The sequence below is a fragment of the Hemicordylus capensis genome, chromosome 2 (genome assembly GCF_027244095.1).
Source record: "Hemicordylus capensis ecotype Gifberg chromosome 2, rHemCap1.1.pri, whole genome shotgun sequence".
In the NCBI taxonomy this organism is placed as follows: domain Eukaryota; kingdom Metazoa; phylum Chordata; class Lepidosauria; order Squamata; family Cordylidae; genus Hemicordylus; species Hemicordylus capensis.
In genome coordinates, this window is record NC_069658.1 from 167508938 (window position 1) to 167514951 (window position 6014).

At 51.8% G+C, this 6014-nt stretch overlaps 1 long non-coding RNA gene across 1 annotated transcript; it reads right to left on the bottom strand.

Moving 5' to 3' along the window:
- Positions 1-220: 220 nt before the first annotated feature.
- Positions 221-2654, bottom strand: LOC128342072 (uncharacterized). Its single transcript, XR_008314755.1, has 3 exons — positions 2332-2654; positions 1503-2151; positions 221-540 (listed from the first exon to the last, which is right to left on the bottom strand). It is a non-coding gene; the product is annotated as an uncharacterized LOC128342072 (long non-coding RNA).
- Positions 2655-6014: the final 3360 nt, after the last annotated feature.

Genomic DNA, 6014 nt, shown 5'->3' on the forward strand with positions numbered 1-6014 from the left:
AAAATCCAGCCTCCTAGCCATACATGTTGGGGCAGACAAGCTCTGTATGAGCCTCCTGGCAAGGAACTGTCTATCTTGAGCTACATCTTGAACCTCTCAAACATCTCTTGGCCCTGAGTGGACTGGCCAAGAGAGCCTTTTCTGTAGATGAGTTTGACCCAAAGACCTTTTTACCCAACTCTACCCAAAGAATATTCAAAGCAAGACAAATGTATTTTCTTTAAAATAAAACATTTTATTTTTTTAAACAATAAATATGCAAGTTTTATTGCTGTTCTATCTCTACATCCTATTAAAACAAATATTTAATTAAAAAAATATATACACAGCATTTTATTGCTACTTATGTAAATAGTAGCACAGTTGTCTCTTTTAATTTGCCTTCCCCTTCTTCCTCAGCAACGTCCCGCTCCCTTGGAGGAACCACGATCCCCATAGTGGCTTCCACCCTGGCCAGTCTGCTCCTTAGCCGCCTCAATTGTCCCCTCAGTGCCTTGAAGCTTTGTAAGCATTCCTGGCAGCTGCGGAGGTCTCTTTGGCCTTGAAGGAGAGAAAACAAATAGGGTGAAGGGGCCTGTCCTCCACCATGTCAGTCCCTGCACGGACTTCTAGTCCCCTTCCATGCCCAGCACAGACTCCTCCTCTCTGTCTTGAAAACCCTCCATGGCTATGTACCCCCCCCCCAGTGAACTTGCACCTCGTCAGGTTGATTTTTGCTCTTCCAGCTTCTCTGTCTTCAGGAGCCATCTGAAGGTCTCCTGCTCTCTAAAACAACTCTTTCTCTTCCCTCTCGCTGACCCTTGGGTCTGGAACAGCCACTCAGATGTGGCCCCTCGTCTCTCTCCTATCCCTCCAATGATACCTGAAAACCCACCTCCACTGCGCAGCCTTTGGCGTAATGCCTCAGTAGAGGCAGCTCCATCGGCTTGAATTGAATGCCCCTTATGCTTTCCTCTCCCATTCCTCCTCTTCCTCACTTCTCTCTCCAAAGCCAAACTTTAGACTGTATGCTCCTGGTGGCAGGGAACTTTTGCCCATGTACATTGATGACACTATAAGGAGGATTTGCAATATGCACAATTGTATATCATCCTCCTTGGTTTCCTGTTTCATCTCAGCTTAAACTCAAAAGGTCTGATATTTGTTTTCCTTTTAGCATTCATATTCTGCTCTTCCTCAAGCAGCTCAGGGAGGTTTATACATGGTTATTTTTTCCTCACAATAAGCCTAAGAGGTAAGTTAGGCTGTGGGACAAGTGACTGGCCCAAAGTCACCCAGAGAGTTTCATGACTGGATGAGAATTCAAACCTGGGTCTCCCTGGTCCTAAAGAGGTGCAGTTGAAATACATACACATCTTTCCCCCACTTGCCCCCACCTCAGCTTCCCTCTACTTCTTCTATTGTATCCCTGCCTCTGTTTTTAGACTATAAGTTTTTTAGATTGTAAAATCACGAGAATGGAAAAGGCAGAGGTTATGGAGTGCTGCCTCTGTGAGACTTACGGTCACGCAGCTGATGAACCTGCATCTCTACCAAACTCTGCAGAGTTTCTTTCACATTGCTGAGGTCCGGCTCCAGAGGAGGTGGGGAAGGAGGGGGAGGTGGAGAGGGATGCAGGAGGAGGAAAGAGGTGGAGGTGGAGGGTGGGATGGAGGCAACGTCAAGGGAGGCAGAGGATAATGATGACTCAGACCCAGAGGGCTGGAGAAGTGCAGCAGGGCCTGCAGGAACATCTGCAAGAAAGAAGAAGAACAGGAGGTCAGCTGCAAAGGCTGACATCCTACCACACCCACCATCACTTGCCCTCACTGCTCACTCTGAGAAGCTGCTTGGATTACAGGCACTGGAGCTTGGACACATGAAAGACAGAAAACGAAGGAACACTTCAGCAAGCACTGACAACCCACTCACAGGCCTCCCCACTGAAACCTTAGATGCAGACACAAATCAAGCATTTCAACATGAAATAAACAAAAGAGCCGTTCTTAGCCCAGCAGCAATTTCAGGGACATGCTGTGACCATACCTTCCCTTTCTCACCGCTGCAGCCGAACTTCACTGCGGATGAGCCTTGTCCACGTGTGTCCAATTTGCAGGTTGATGGCCCAGAGAGAACTAGGGAACTGTTGGGAAATGCGGCGAACCCACAGTTCTGTAACAAAGAGACCAAAAAGAAACAAATGTTGTATGTGCTGACCAGGCTGAGCACTGGTGACTTGCAAAAAGGGCAGTGTTAGGGCTTAGTCCATCATCTGGGCTGGGTATCAAAACTGCAGCTGATCTTTGTGCTGGGTGTATATGCAAAAGGTTTCTGAGGTGTTGCAATACTTACGCTGCTGGACATAGTCATGCTGTAACCCTTTGAGGAGTTCTACTTCTTGGTGGAGATAATTATCAGCAGTGGAAGGCTCAAGTAAGGGCTCTGACACAGAAGCTGCTTCCTTTGGAGTGTCTGTGAGGATGGAAGGACCTGGCACTGAGGTATCCTCAATGAGCACATTCCCCAGTAGGTCATTGGTGATGCAAGGTGTTGGAAGGGGTTCTGGCATTGAGGTTTCCTCAATGAGCTCTTCCTCCAGGATGTTGTTGGTGATGTGAGGTGCTGGAAGGGGTTCTGGCATGGAGGGTTCCTCAGTGAGCTCTTCCCCCAGGATGTCATTGGTCATGCGAGGTGCTGGAAGGGGTTCTGGCATGGAGGGTTCCTCAGTGAGCTCTTCCCCCACGATGTCATTGGTCATGCGAGGTGCTGGAAGGGGTTCTGGCATGGAGGGTTCCTCAGAGAGCTCTTCCCCCAGGATGTCATTGGTCATGCGAGGTGCTGGAAGGGGTTCTGGCATGGAGGGTTCCTCAGTGAGCTCTTCCCCCACGATGTCATTGGTCATGCGAGGTGCTGGAAGAGGTTCTGGCAGGGAGGGTTCCTCAGTGAGCTCTTCCCCCACGATGTCATTGGTCATGCGAGGTGCTGGAAGAGGTTCTGGCAGGGAGGGTTCCTCAGTGAGCTCTTCCCCCACGATGTCATTGGTCATGCGAGGTGCTGGAAGGGGTTCTGGCATAGAAGATTCCTCAGAGAGCTCTTCCCCCAGGATGTCATTGGTCATGCGAGGTGCTGGAAGAGGTTCTGGCAGGGAGGGTTCCTCAGTGAGCTCTTCCCCCACGATGTCATTGGTCATGCGAGGTGCTGGAAGGGGTTCTGGCATAGAGGATTCCTCAGAGAGCTCTTCCCCCAGGATGTCATTGGTCATGCGAGGTGCTGGAAGGGGTTCTGGCATGGAGGGTTCCTCAGTGAGCTTTTCTCCCAGGATGTCATTGGTCATGCGAGGTGCTGGAAGGGGTTCTGGCATGCAGGGTTCCTCAGTGAGCTCTTCCCCCACGATGTCATTGGTCATGCGAGGTGCTGGAAGGGGTTCTGGCATAGAGGATTCCTCAGAGAGCTCTTCCCCCAGGATGTCATTGGTCATGCGAGGTGCTGGAAGGGGTTCTGGCATGGAGGGTTCCTCAGAGAGCTTTTCTCCCAGGATGTCATTGGTCATGCGAGGTGCTGGAAGGGGTTCTGGCATAGAGGGTTCCTCAATGAGCTTTTCTCCCAGGATGTCATTGGTGATGTGAGTTGCTGGAAGAGGTTCTGGCATGGAGGGTTCCTCAGTGAGCTCTTCCCCCACGATGTCATTGGTCATGCGAGGTGCTGGAAGGGGTTCTGGCATAGAGGATTCCTCAGAGAGCTCTTCCCCCAGGATGTCATTGGTCATGCGAGGTGCTGGAAGGGGTTCTGGCATGGAGGGTTCCTCAGTGAGCTTTTCTCCCAGGATGTCATTGGTCATGCGAGGTGCTGGAAGGGGTTCTGGCATGGAGGGTTCCTCAGTGAGCTCTTCCCCCACGATGTCATTGGTCATGCGAGGTGCTGGAAGGGGTTCTGGCATAGAGGATTCCTCAGAGAGCTCTTCCCCCAGGATGTCATTGGTCATGCGAGGTGCTGGAAGGGGTTCTGGCATGGAGGGTTCCTCAGTGAGCTTTTCTCCCAGGATGTCATTGGTCATGCGAGGTGCTGGAAGGGGTTCTGGCATGGAGGGTTCCTCAGTGAGCTTTTCTCCTAGGATGTCATTGGTGATGTGAGTTGCTGGAAGAGGTTCTGGCATGGAGGGTTCCTCAGTGAGCTCTTCCCCCACGATGTCATTGGTCATGCGAGGTGCTGGAAGGGGTTCTGGCATAGAGGATTCCTCAGAGAGCTCTTCCCCCAGGATGTCATTGGTCATGCGAGGTGCTGGAAGGGGTTCTGGCAGGGAGGGTTCCTCAGTGAGATATTCCGCCAGGTTGTTGTTGGTGATGCGAGGTGCTGGAAGGGGTTCTGGCATGGAGGGTTCCTCAGAGAGCTCTTCCCCCAGGATGTCATTGGTCATGCGAGGTGCTGGAAGGGGTTCTGGCAGGGAGGGTTCCTCAGTGAGATCTTCCGCCAGGTTGTTGTTGGTGATGCGAGGTGCTGGAAGAGGTTCTGGCATGGAGGGTTCCTCAGTGAGCTCTTCCCCCATGATGTCATTGGTTATGTGAGTTGCTGGAAGACGTTCTGGCAGGGAGGGTTCCTCAGTGAGCTCTTCTCCCAGGATGTTGTTGGTGATACGAGGTGATGGAAGGGGTTCTGGCACGGAGGGTTCCTCAGTGAGATCTTCTCCCAGGATGTCATTGGTGATGTGAGTTGCTGGAAGAGGTTCTGGCAGGGAGGGTTCCTCAGTGAGCTCTTCCCCCAGGATGTCATTGGTGATGTGAGTTGCTGGAAGGAGTTCTGGCATGGGGGGTTCCTCAGTGAGCTCTTCTCCCAGGATGTTGTTGGTGATGTGAATTGCTGGAAGAGGTTCTGGCACGGAGGGTTCCTCGGTGAGATCTTCCCCCAGGATGTCATTGGTGATGTGAGTTGCTGGAAGGAGTTCTGGCATTGGGGGTTCCTCAGTGAGCTCTTCTCCCAGGATGTCCTTGGTGATGTGAGTTGCTGGAAGACGTTCTGGCATGGAGGGTTCCTCAGTGAGCTCTTCTCCCAGGATGTTGTTGGTGATACGAGGTGATGGAAGAGGTTCTGGCAGGGAGGGTTCCTCAGTGAGCTCTTCCCCAAGGATGTCATTGGTTATGTGAGTTGCTGGAAGACGTTCTGGCATGGAGGGTTCCTCAGTGAGCTTTTCTCCCAGGTTGTCATTGGCGATGTGAGTTGCTGGAAGAGGTTCTGGCAGGGAGGGTTCCTCAGTGAGCTCTTCTCCCAGGATGTTGTTGGTGATGTCAGTTGCTGGAAGTGGTTCTGGCATGGAGGGTTCCTCAGTGAGCTTTTCTCCCAGGATGTCCTTGGTGATGTGAGTTGCTGGAAGAGGTTCTGGCATGTAGGGTTCCTCAACGAGCTCTTCCTCCAGGAATTCATTAGTCATGCCAGGTGCTGGATGAGGTTCTGGCCTGGAGGGTTCCTTAGTGAGCTCTTCCTCCAGGATGTCGTTGGTGATCTGAGGTTCTGGAAGGGGTTCTGGCATGGAGGGTTCCTCAATGAGCACTTCACCCACGATGTCATTGGTCATGCGAGGTGCTGGAAGAGGTTCTGGCATATAGGGTTCCTCAGTGAGCTCTTCCCCCAGCATGTCATTGGTGATGTGTGTTGCTGGAAGTGGTTTTGGCATGGAGGGTTCCTCATTGAGCTCTTCCCCCAGGATGTCATTGGTCATGTGAGGTGCTGTAAGTGGTTGTGGCATGGAGGGTTCCTCAGTGAGCTCTTCCCCCAGGACATCATTGGTGTTGTGAGTTGCTCCGAGGGTTTCTGGTATGGAGTGTTCTTCACTGAGCTCTTCCCCCAGGATGTCATTGGTGTTGTGAGTTGCTGGAAGTGGTTCTGGCATGGAGGGTTCCTCAGTGAGCTCTTCTCCCAGGATGTTGTTAGTGATACAAGGTGCTGGAAGAGATTCTGGCATAGAGGGTTCCTCAGTGAGCTCTTCCCCCAGGATGTCCTTGGTGATGTGAGTTGCTGGAATAGGTTCTTGCACTGAGGGTTCC